Source organism: Sminthopsis crassicaudata, chromosome 6 (genome assembly GCF_048593235.1).
Source record: "Sminthopsis crassicaudata isolate SCR6 chromosome 6, ASM4859323v1, whole genome shotgun sequence".
NCBI classification, from domain to species: domain Eukaryota; kingdom Metazoa; phylum Chordata; class Mammalia; order Dasyuromorphia; family Dasyuridae; genus Sminthopsis; species Sminthopsis crassicaudata.
In genome coordinates, this window is record NC_133622.1 from 201,614,811 (window position 1) to 201,628,034 (window position 13,224).

At 36.3% G+C, this 13,224-nt stretch overlaps 1 long non-coding RNA gene across 1 annotated transcript; it reads right to left on the reverse strand.

Annotated features, from left to right (window-relative positions):
• Positions 1 to 733: 733 nt before the first annotated feature.
• LOC141545450 (uncharacterized) lies at positions 734 to 2,297 on the reverse strand. Its single transcript, XR_012483016.1, has 2 exons — positions 1,793 to 2,297; positions 734 to 1,000 (listed from the first exon to the last, which is right to left on the reverse strand). It is a non-coding gene; the product is annotated as an uncharacterized LOC141545450 (long non-coding RNA).
• Positions 2,298 to 13,224: the final 10,927 nt, after the last annotated feature.

The window sequence follows — 13,224 nt, forward strand, 5'->3', positions numbered from 1 at the left end:
TACCTCAGAATTGTTTTCATTTGCATTTCTCTAATCAATAATGATCTAAAGCATTTTTCATATGACTAGATAACTGATTTGATATGTATACACATGCATATATGTATGTGTGAATGTATATTTTGTGTGTGTAGGTGTGTGTGTGTGTATTGTTGCCCTTAAGGAGTTTATGTTTTACTGAGGGAATATATTAGTCAACAAGTTCTAGATACATGCTGGTTGATTGATTGTTTCTTTGATCTAACTCAGTGCACACCAGTGTCACAATGTGCCTGTTCCTGATTAAAGGAAGTCAAAAGTGATAAAACCGGGTTATAACGGTTCTTTTAAAATGTTGGAGCTACTCTCATAAAGAAAAGGAGTTTGCCTTTTTCTGCTTGGACCTGGTGAGAAGATATAGGAACAATGGGTGGAAATGACAGAGAGGCAGATTAGGTTTGATGTTAGAGAAACCAAAGCAAACTAAACAGTAAGATTTTATTTTAAACTATCAAAACAGCTTCCCTCTCTCCCTCCCCACCAGTGGAATTCCCTGCCTCACAATATAGTGAGATCATTATTAGCAGACAGCACCTGTCCATAGTATTGTAGATTGGATTTCTCCAAAGAGCAAGGTGGTCATAGATGTCCTCTGCCACCTCTTTAAGAGTTTATGTTTCTATATTGGACTACTTGCCATCTAGGGGAGGGGAGGAATTGGAACACAATGTTGAAGAATTGTCTATGCATATGTTTTGAAAAAAATGTTTAAAGAGTTTATGTTTCTACAAAATATCCATTAACAAAGTTGGGAATAAGTAAAATTCTCAGACGGCAATTTAGACTGGTGTGGATCCCACTCGTTGTTGTTCAGTCCCAAAGAAGCAAATGTTTGTTCATCTTGTAACGATAAGCACATTCCCAAGGAGATCCTTCTGCTTCTTAAGACTCCTTCTGGATCTAGAGACAGGACCTAGAGGTCTTCCTCATTGGTGGAGCCTGCAGAACACAAAGTCTAGTCCTGTAAAAGGCAAAAAACGTTTGGATCCCCATCAGGTAATGTGTCTATCCATATAGGAGAACCAAGAACACTTAGATCCCTAGAAGGCTAGCAACAAGGCCTGGTTTGGTTTTCCAGATGGAACTCCTCCTGAAGGCCATCTACCAGTACATTCAAGGAGCTGGTAGACGGAGCCCCTTAGACCAATGGATTCATGATTCCTTGAACTTCCAGAGTAATTTCTGCCTAACTTGAAAAACCCAAGCCTTCTGCTGAATTGTATGACCTCACTGACCATATTTCATGGTCCTCATTGAAATGTGGTTAATGTAATCCCCTACTTCATCAGACTCCCAGCTTTTTTAACCACAATGCATATTTATCTGTCTATAGAAATGGGGGTGGTACAACAGGGGCCTGACAAAGCGGGGGTTGGGGGGAGGTAGACTAATTCACCTCACAACTACTTTTCTATTTGGCTCTTAAAAAAAAAAAAAAAAAAAAAAGCCCGTTATGTCCAGCGCGCTCATCACCAATTAAATCTTAGCACTGTAATTCATAGAAAACAATTACAGCCTTTAGAATTTTTAAAGGGACAATTATTGCTGCCTTGGCCCTTTTAAAAATTATGCCCCCCAAAGGACAAAAAGTGCTCCATTAATATGTATGTGTTATGACTTTTTTTTGGTAACTGGAAGACTGCTGATGTCTGTGGATATGGGAGCATTTATAAGCTGCCGACAGTCACTTAGTTGACTTGCAAGTTTTAAGTGCAGTATTTTCTCAAATCCGAAAAGCTATAAGACTAATTACCTTTTTGCCTTCAGTCTGTGGCCTGCTCTCTAGTCCCTCCGCGGTGGATGGCTCCCCACTTCCTGTCCCTGGCACGCTGGGAGCAGACCCATTCCCTTCTGGAAGTGGCCCATCAGCACCCACCCCGGAGCCGCCTTGTTTCCAGAGTTAATCAGCAAATTCCCCCTCAACCATCTCGGGCCCGGGGGCAGTCGCTCCCGATTAGCTTCTGTGTCTGGGGAGGCCGGCTCCGGGCAGGAGAAACGGAGCCTCCTGTTACATGCGCTGAGCTGGGGGTGGGGGTGGGGGTGGGCAATCTTTTATGAAGTCTCCTGCGGGGAAAGTGGAACTGACTGCACAATGAATCTATTGCTTCCTGACTCAACCGAGCTTTGTGGCCATTTCAGGGCTCCGTTTTGCTCCGGCTCATACTATTTAACCCAGTTGCTACGAGGGGACTGACTGCTCCCCCGGCCCGGCACCCCGAATCCACAGCCGATTCCCTTTTTAAAGTTAGAAGGGGACCCGATTGGCCTCCTTCCCCCTTTCCCTCCTGTATAAATAAAGAAAATAAAAAAGGACCTAATTCCCCCCCCCCCCCCATTCTTCTCCCTGATCGGCCTATTGTCACAGGCATTTGGCATTCATTATCCGAAGGCTTCAGGCGTCTCCAGTTTTGTACCCAGGCCAGGAGTGATTTGGTTTATAGAGATCATATGGCAAGGAAACAGACCTTGAAAGACAGAGCTAGCAGAAGCACATTTGATGAATTTCCTATGATTTGAGTCTGGGTTTATTCTTTCCTGTTGTGGGGCAGACACCCTACAGCACACGCGCCGCCCCGATGAAGGAGCGGGAGTCAATTAACCGACAATATGTGCACTGTTTTTTTTTTTTTTTTTTCTTTTTTTTTTCTCACATCTCGAGTTCCATTTCCTATGGGGGGGGAAGGGAAAAAAAAAAAAAAAAAAAAGAAAAGGGAGGCCTTGTACAGGATCCAAGAATGGCCAGAGAACCTCACAGAATGAAAGTTGCCTTTGTCATTAGCAATTAATGTAACCGCTAGCACTGGGAGAAGGAAAAAAAAAAAAAAAAAAAAACCAGGGCCTGGTGGGACCCGTGGGCTGAGGTGGACTGGACTGCAAGGGAGTAGAAGGGACGACAGCTAGCTCCCCCCAGAATCCTACGGGAGGGAAATCCTTAGCAGGGACTGGAATACCGGTCAAGTCCCCCAATCCCTTAATCCATCCCAATTAGTCCTCCCCTGTGGAGGGGCGTTACTCAAGTGACACTGAACCAAGAAAGAGAAGGGTTGAGGTTCAAATCCAGCTCAAGGATTCTTCCCCTATAGAATGTTGTTACTCAAGTCACACTAAACCAAGATAGAGAAGGATTGAGATTCAAATCCAACCCAAAGATTCTTCCCCTATGGAGTGTTGTTACTCAAGTCACATTAAACCAAGAAAGAAAAAGGTTACAGTTCAAATCCATCCCAAAGAATCCTCTTCTATAGAATATTGTTACTCAAGTCACACTAAACCAAAAAAGAGAAGGGTTGTGGTTCAATTCTTATCGCAGCAATTGATTTGGGTAAGTCAGTCAGTCTCCCCACCTCATTTTTCTCATCCCTAAAATAAAGCCATTGAACTGGCTTTCACTCTGTGGAAGTCCTAGTTTGGCAGCTATGGCCCAAGGATGTCAACGTTTCCCCTGCCCTCTGGATTGATTTTAATCTATGTCTCCCTCCCCCTCCATCCTGATCTTTCTTTCCACTGCCTTTCTCTTTCCCAGCTCCCTTCCTCTTGTCATATCCTTCCCCCCTCTCCCCAGTAGTTTAAACAACGCCACTTTTCATTAATGTGACCAAAATGTCATCAAGTCATTTAATGCCCTTTAATGTCCTTGTATCGTTTACATTTTTCAAACATTGTGGAAATGAATCCCATCTGTGGGCTCACTAACATCAAAAAAAGTTTGACAGGCTATTTAGATGTGTGATTTCACATTGCATTAACATGTCCGATGTCAGGCAGCAGGAGTCTATATCAGTCCGGCCAGGCTTGACCCAGCTCAGCCTGTCCTGGGGCTCTTCTCATCCTTGTTGCCCCCCCTCCCCAAATCTACCCTTTACTAACCCTCACTCCATCCTTAGGCCCAGAGTGACAGATCATTTACCTTAAGAAATCCAAGTCAATCATGGACCATCAGGGCCTGGCCAGGAGCCCAGAGGCCCGACTTAAAGTGTGAAGCTGGAGGGGGTGAGGGGAAAGAATGAGAAATGATTGGAGGAAAAATGCTGTTTTCCCGATCTGGTGCCAGGATGCCCAAACAAGAGCTTTTTCATCCCTTGGGTGAAAGGTTGGCTCTAATGCTGTCTGGCTCTCTTTGAAGTCATTGTTTTCCCTTTCCCCATCTTATTCCTTCTCTAAGGGGCAAAGCTGGCCATTGGCCTTGACCTCAGGGGATTTCCCAAGGGATAAAGTTGGCTTGTATAGCAGTAGTGAGCTCAGCCTGTTGCTCCAGAGACAAATCTACAAATGTGGGTACCGGATGGGTGAGGGAATAGCTGACCTGGTGCTGGGGAATCTCACAAGGGGAGGTATCTGGTCCCTTCCTATATAGCTCTACAGATGCATCTCCCTATTTTCCAAGATGGTGCCTTGAACTTAACCATTCAGCAAGCGTTTATTAAGCCACTCTCATACTCCAAGCACTCTGCTAGGCATCTGGGTAACAACACAAAATGGAATAGCCTCAGTCATTAAAAAGCTTCCATTCTCCTGGAAGGCTCAGCCCCTGATGCTTAGACCACTTCCAACTGTTCTCTGCTTAGGTTAATTCACAGACAGCAAAGGCTCCTCCTTCTTTGCTTCCTCTCCTCCACCATTCCTATCACTGCTTAGTCTTAATACCCTGAAGACCACCACTGGGCCTTCTCCATAGCCTTCACCATGCCAGGGCAGGGGCCAGAAGGAGCTGGGGGTGGAGGTGGGGGAAGAGGGGGTTGATTCTTTATTCCAAAATGTCTTGGCTTCCTTCCAAGTCTGTAGAAACCCCTCATTCTAATGCATTCCCTGGAAAGAGATGCAGCTTTTTATTTCAGAAAAACAAAAGCTGCTATTCTTCCCCAGACGTGGGGAGCTGCTGAGAGTGGGTTTTAACTGTTAATCATTATAGCTGAATGGATAATAATTTCCACCTCTCTGAGTTCAGGCGAATCCTTTGCCAGTATTTTAACCCCCTTAGTTTGCATTTGCATATACAAATATCTTTTAATTTTAAATGGAATTGTAAACAAATAACTTCCAATTGTCATTGCAGGAGTTTCAAGACAAGGTCATTTAGTTCTAATTATGACATTAAAAAAAATCCATTTTCTTAATGCAATTATCAGAAGTGCTATTTGCTTCTGACTTCTTTAAGATATTATCAGTTATGGGGAAAATAACTCATTTCCCAAGTCCTGTAAGGGTTACAAAATGCTTTCCTTAATATAAAGAGTTGCTTACTTTGTTTCTCCCATTTCTTTTTGGTTTGGTCCAATGATGGCAAGAGTACTGGGAACTCCACATGTGGAAACTCTCAGAGCTGACAAAGATCAGTCACTCCTCTAAAACTTCATAGACTCAGAGAATTGCATGGGGACACTGAGAGTTTAAGTGATTTTTCTCATGTTCATATAGTTTGTGTTCAAGGCAGGATTTGAACCTACATTTTTCCGGATTCAAGATTCACCCTGTGTCCACTATGTTTACTGCCTCTTATGCTCATTTTTAAAATGAGGAAACTGAGAATTAGAAAAGGATTTCCAAGCTAGCAAGTATCCTTCAGCATTGGAAATGTAAATCTTTACACTATGCTTTCTACTATGCTTTTCAGGCAAACCTTCATCTGTCTGCCATGACTACTCTATGTCAAAACAGGGTGGAGTAGAGAGTACATTTCTGGCCAAGAAGTGATACTGAATGACCTAACAGGGGTAATCTTTGCTTGAAACATATAAACAAGGCCCATTGGAGAGATCCTCAGAGAGGAAGTAAATTCTAAACATTGGTACAGTGATTGATAGCTTTCACTTAGAAACTTGACTAATAATAATAATATTACTATATAGTACTTTCTATTTGTAATTCTCACTTGTTCTTCAATTGTGTTTGACTCCTAGCACACCAGGGGGTTCTATCCTTTACCTCCCCAATCTGTCCAAAATCATGCCCTTTGCTTCCATGACACCATCCATCTCATCCTCTGTTATCTCCTTCTCTTTTTGCCTTCAATCTTTCCAACATCAGTGTCTTTCCCAGTGAGTTTTGTATTCTAATTATGTGACCAAAGCATTTGAGCTTTAGCTTCAGTATTTGTTCTTCCAATGGAAAGTATGAATTAATTTCTTTAAGTATTGACCAATTACACAGCTCTCTTTGCTATCCAAAAGACTCAAAACATGAGCTTCAGTAGTCTATCCAAGATGAAACATAGAAGGGCCCTATGCGTGTGCGCTCTCTCTCTCTCTCTCTCTCTCTCTCTCTCTCTCTCTCTCTCTCTCTCTGTGTGTGTGTACACATACATACACACACACACACACACATATATATGTATATATATGGAAAATTATCTTCTGGTTCTGCTCACTTCACTTCACATCAGTTCATAGAAGTCCTATCAGCTTTTTTTGAATACATCCTTCTTATTATCTCATATTGTAATAATATCCTATTTCAACAATTCATGAATCATAATTGGTTCAGCCAATCCCTAATTGATGGACATTTCCTTAGTTTCTAGTTCTTTGATATAGCAAAAAGTGCTCACTCTCCCCTCATCCATCGCTCTCCACACTTATAATATTCACATACATGTCCTTTCTCTCTCTTTTTCTATATAATTTAATGGTTTTAATATAATGGAGAATTATATTCTATCAAAAGCTTTTTCTGCCTCTAACCATGTTATTTTGTTTCTTCTCATTGATATAACTATTATGCTTATATTTTCTGTAATATACCAAACTTGAATTCTTTGTCATGTGATATTTTAATAATTCTTTGCTAATATTTTTGTAGTGATGTTTTATTGGCTATTTGTTCTATAATTTCTATAGTTTTCTTTCTCTGCTTTATTTATCCTTAGTTTAGGTATTAGGATCATATTTGTCTCTTAAAAGGAGTTTGTAAGGATGCTATCTTTGCATTTAAAAAAATAATTAATGTATTATCATTTTTGACAACATTCTTTCATGATGCTTCTTGTCCTGGGTGTCTTTCTTTTGGAAGTGCTATGACAAATGCTTCAATTTATTTTTCTAAGATTTTATCATTAAAATTCTCTATTTTTAGTCTATCAATCTAGTAATTTTATGTTTTCATAGCTATTCATCCATTTTATTTGAGGTACTATTCTGGGCATGTAATTGAGCAAGCTAGTTTTTCATTTTTTTTAAATCCTATTCATTTATTGGATTAGTCAATAGCTTATTTATTTCATTAAGTTGCTGGATTTATTGATTAATTATTTTTCTGTTTTCAATTTTACCTCTTTTTTAACTTTCAGAATATTTTTTGCATACAGTTGGAGTTTTTGATTTGTTGCTTTTCTTGTTTAAGTCACATGCCTCATTCAGTGATCTGTTTTGTTTCTTTTTTGTGGAGCATTTACCATTAATTTTTCCCCTAAGAATTTTTGACATGTTGTTTCATTGTTATTTTCTGTAATGGAATTATCTATTATTTTTTACTTGATCTTTGACCCCATCAGTTCTTTAGATTTCAATTATTTAGATTCCTTTTAAGTTTGAATCCTTTCTTCAAATGCCCTTTATTGATTATAATTTTTATTACTTTGTGGTCAATAAAGGAAGTGTTTAATGTTTCTATTTCTCTGAATTTCTTTATGAGGTTTTTATGCCCCAGAACATGGTCAATTTTCATTAAAGTACCATGTACAGCTGAGACATAGTCTTTATATTCTTATTCATTAATATCTAGCAATCTATTTTATATCTTTTCTAAAATTCTATTTAGGTCCTTCTTTATTGCTTACCTTTTGTTATATTAGTCTAGTTTTAAAAGACTGAACATTGAAGTTTTCATCCATTATAATGTTTCATTGCTGTTTATTTCTTTTTGTAATTCAATTATTTTTTTTTTTTCATTTAAGGAGTTAGATCTTATACTATTTGGTGCCTATATAGTAAGTATTGGTATTATTTTATTATTTATAGTGCCTATAAACGTAATGTAATTTCCTTGCTTAACTCTTTTACCCATACCTATTTTTGTTGCCTTATCTGAGATCACAATTACTACTCGTGCTTTTAAAAATTTTCCTGAAGCCTAATAAATTTCACTTAAACCCTTAATATTAACTACATGTGGATTTTTAAGTGTGTTTCTTTCAAACAACATATTGTTAGATTTTACTTTGTAATTCGTTCTCCTACCATCCTTTCTTTTATAGGTGAGTTCATTCTTTCATATTTATGGTTATGGTTGTTAATTGGATATTTCCTTTCACCCTTTTATATTTTTCTCTCTTTTCCTTTCTTTGTGATATATTTTTATTCTCTTGTTCCTCTTTGCATCACGCATCCCAAAGTGTGATATCTGACTCTTATTCTTTCTTTATCTTTTTAATTCTCATTTTAAAAAAAATCTTCATGATCTCTAAAGCTGTTTACTTGAAACTGTTTTCTCCCCATACCTGCCAATCCTCTTCATCCTTTTTCTGTCTCTTGTTAAATTTAATGCACTTCTACATCAAACACATTATGTATATGAGTTAAACACTTTTGTCTAGTTCAAATATCAATGGGGTTTATGAAATGTCTTCTTCCTCAATTTCTTCCTTTATGTTTATACTCCCTTTAATGTACCCCAATTATGTAATATATAAACTTTCTCCGCATTCTTCATTACTTCTTCCCTAGTAAGTTCCTTTCTCCTTCTATTTTCTTATTTTTTTTTACTCCATTCTCACTATTTTTCTTTTCACAAAACCAGCAAAGTAGAAAAAACTCCACTACTTTTGCCTCTTTTTGTGTATGGTGTTATTATTCTTGGAGACAGTGGAATTATGAAGAGATAGCTTCTCTTTTATAACACAGTGTAAGACTTTTATCTTCATTTACCCCCTTCCCTTTGTTCATGTACATTTATTACTTTTAGGCTTCAAGAATATTTTGTGTTTTCATTTGAAAGTTTCTGCTCAGTTCTGCTATTATGTTATAAATCAGAAATATTTTAAAGTCCTTTAGTTGCTTATGTTTATATTTCTTCTATAATTTTTCTAAACCTTACCCTCAACTCCTCATCCCCACTCTACTGTATATTTCTATTCAGTCCTTCAGAGTACGAGTTCTTAGAAGTTGTAAGTTTTATTTTTTGCCTTTTAAAATAGCCTATTCCAAGACTTTCTCCTCTTTGTGACATGATGACATAGTCTTATGCCATCCCAACTGTGGTTCTTTAGTACTTGAGTAATTTCTGGCTGCTTGCAGCAAATTTTTTTTACTTTGAATTGGGCATTTTGGATTTTGGCTTTGATATTCTTGGGTGTTTTTAATTTGAATTTTCTTTCAGAAGGTATTTTTTTTTTACTATTTTTACTTTGCTCTCTTTTTCTAAGAGATCTGAATACTTTTATCATTTTATGGAAATATACAAGTTTTTACATGATCATGACTTTCAGGGAGTCAAATTATTCATAAATTATCTTATTTAGGTATATTTTCTATGTTGGTTACTTTTCATGGTATATGACTTTTTTTTTTTTCAATCTTTAGTCTTTAAATATTTCTTGCTATTTCATGAAATTAAGTTCTGATAGCTCCATCCTATCATTTTAGGAGTTTATTGTTTGGATCTGCTTCATATCCATGGTTTTGATTATTAATTATTTTCTTCCATCATATTCTCATATTTTTTACTCTCTTTTCTCTCCCACCACTTTAAAAAGAAGGAAATATAAAAAATAAGGGATCTGAGCAATATAATAGAATATAATTAATTTGGTCTGTTCTTAGATTTTTGCTACTCTTCTGTTCAGAAAACCCAGATTCTCACTTCTGGTTCTTATACTTTCTTTCTTTAGGGTAATACATAAATAGCTCCCTGCCCCCTCCCCTCAACCCCCCACATCTTCTCAAATTTTTTTTGTTGTAATTTAAAGCCCTATTGATTAGTTTAATGAAATTTCAGATAACTCTATTATTATTTGTCCTTATTATGTGTGCTCTATTCCTGGCTAAAAGCCTATCATTCCTTGATTTTAAACTTGTAAGATCCAAATTTTCAACCATCTTCTTAATCAGCTCTCCACTTCCTAAATTTATTTTTGCTTTCCAAAGCTCATGCTTTCAATTGGTGGCAGTTATAAAAACTTCATTTGTACCTATATAGTCATTAGCTACTCATCTAAAACTTAATATCATACAGCATTTTAGTTTCCAGTGATCACACCAACTATGGACATTATTAGCCATGCTAATGGAGTTGGTAGAGCCTGAGTGTGTAAATCAAAGGATGGTTCTGTCCTTTATAGAAGGTCTTGGTCCTTTTATAAATGAACTTGTTCACTAAATGTCTTTAATATTAGTGCTCTAAAGATACCCTTTAATGAAAGCAAAAGAGGAGGGTTAAGGAATATTATAGTTAAATAGATTTCAACTATTAAATATATAAACCCAAAGAGTAATGATTAATGAATTAATATAAAACTGGGTAGAATCACAAAGATGATTCTGTGCTAATTGAATCAAATCTTAAAATCCTGAAGGTCTTTACTATTAAATCTGTAGTTCTTCAATAGACAACATTTTAATAGTTCATATTGTAAGATTCTGTGTGACTAGATTACAATGTTTTATTTAACAGGCAGCCAATGAGTTCTATATTTCTACATAATCTTTATGGACAGACTTATCTATCCCTTTAATAGGGAGCAAATTTTTTAAAAAGTTTTTTTCTTGATTTTTAGAGCAAGAGTGTGAGGTATAAAGTGTAAAAGAAACTATGAGAAAAGAAAATTTGAGAAGGGAACAAGCAGATTTTGAAAGATGATTCTCCATAATAGAGTGCATATTCACAGTCATACAAGATCCCACTGCATTTATTGCTTGTTAGTAGGGGGGAAAAAGAAAAAAAAATGACTCAATAGAAAAAAAGCACAACCTTAAAAAATTTCTTTTTCTAAGGGAATAATGTAATTTAAAATTTATTGGGAATAATATATACTAAATAATAATAAAATAATAACTAAGAGTAATGCTATTCAATTATTTTCTTCTGATCTATATTAAGTAAAGCATATACTTATCAAAGATATCCTCCAAGGTCCTAGGGAGCCCTGACCTGAGTCTGCAGAGTAATTTCATAAATGATTTCATGTCTAGTGTTATAAGCACTATGGGTGCTCACAGCAAATAAATGTATCATGGAACTACAGAATACAAGTGTTGGAAGTGATCTTTCAAGATGAACCTCTCTCTTATATGTATGAGGGAACCGAGACTTTAGGTGGGTTTAATTGGTTCTGAATTTTAATCCTCCTGATTCTGAGTCAGTGTATATAGGACAGATGTCATCTTAGCCAATTCCCTCATTTTTCTGAATTAGGAAATTAAAGCCCAACTGACTTGCCTATGGTCAATAATTCAATAATGATTGCAAAAATCAGAGACAACTTTTCAACTCAAATTTTCTGATTATATAATATATGCTGTATCATACTGCTTTTTTTTTTTCTATACTACTTTGAAGAATGTATACATTATAAAATAGAAAATCCTTGAGGGCAGGAACTATGGCTTTTATCTTTGTATGCCCAATTTCCCGAACAGTTCTGGCATATAGTAGGCACTAAATAAGTGATTAATTGGTTGATGGTGATGATGATAGGATGCCCATAGTGTTATTAGATGAGGTCAAATTTCCCATTAGGCTACCCAACATTGTTCAATCATTTTAAGAGGAGATATTATTTTGATTCCAAAGAGCATAACGAAGAGAAAGAGGTATGATAAGAGAGGCAAATTTCAGCTCCACATATAGGGGGAAAAAAAACTTTATAATAATTAGAATCGTCCTAAAGGCTGTTGGCAACTCAAGGATGTGATGAGTTCTCTATCAGCAGGAGGTTTTCAAGAAGAGCCTATATAAACACTTGTAAAGAATGTTGCTAAGCTATGAGCTACAGTAGATGCCTCTAAGATCCCTTCCTATTTATTGATTCTAGGATTGTAAATCGAAGGACTTCAAGACCAGTGACATCCAATGGAATTTCAATGATAGTCTCTGGGCATTTAAATTTTCACAAGGAAGGTCTCACTAGCTTATTCATTATCACTCTGAAGTTCTGTCAACAGGAAACCAAAACAACTCATTAAAGATGGGAAAATTCAATCAGCCATCTGTTTGCCTGATACTACATTCAACAAGCCAATGGTTTGTTTTAAAATTCTACTTCCCTACCCTAAATACAGAAATTAATAGAATTAACTGGACATTTTGGATCTTAAAGACATGCTGACAATTAACAAGTGAGAAGGAATTGCTATGGACAATGAGCTATTAATTCTTGTTTCTTCTGAAAAAAGATCTAATGGTCTAATTTGCTACTACATAAAAGAATGTTAATATTTTGTTTTTAAGTAGTAGAACAATTATGAAGTGATATGATAGGAATAAGAGGTGATTGGTTATAGATAGACAATTTACTAGTAGCCTGATTGATGAATTTCCTCTACTGGAATTTATCTGAAGAATTGTTAGCCCCAGGGGAGAACTGAAAGAGAGCCTGAGACCAGAGATATCATCCCTTTGCACCTCAGAACTAGAGGCGATTACACTAACAAGGTCTTATAAATTAACCTAAAAAAAAAAAAAAAAAAAAAAAGAGCAGGCAAAGAAGAGCGAGCTAACCATCGAAAATTATTATGGGAGTAGAGAAAACTAAATGAGGATACTGAAGAAAAAAACAAAAAAGCCTCTCCTACCTCAAAGAGAAAGGTCAAATGTTCACCTGCTCCAAAAAGAATGCATAAAAGAACTCAAAAAAGACTTTAAAAATCAAATGAGAGAAATTGATAAAATATTTTTTTAAAAAATAAGGAACAATTCAAGAAAAACAAGATTACAAAAAGAAAATCAGCCAACTAAAAATGGAGATCCAGAATCTTAAGGAAGACAATGACTCTTCAAAATCTATAATTGGGGAAGCCAGTGAAGTGATAAGAGATTGAGAAATAATAAAACAAAATATAAAGAATGAAAAAAATAGAAGACAATGTGAAACATTTCATAAGAAAAATAACTAATTTGGAGAAAAGAGCAAAAAAAAAAAAAGAAAACATAAGAATCAAAACATAAGAAAATTATGATAAAAAAAGCATCTTGAAACATTATACAAGAAATAATTAAAGAAAATCATCCTGAAGAGTTAGAAAAAAGGGGGAAGTA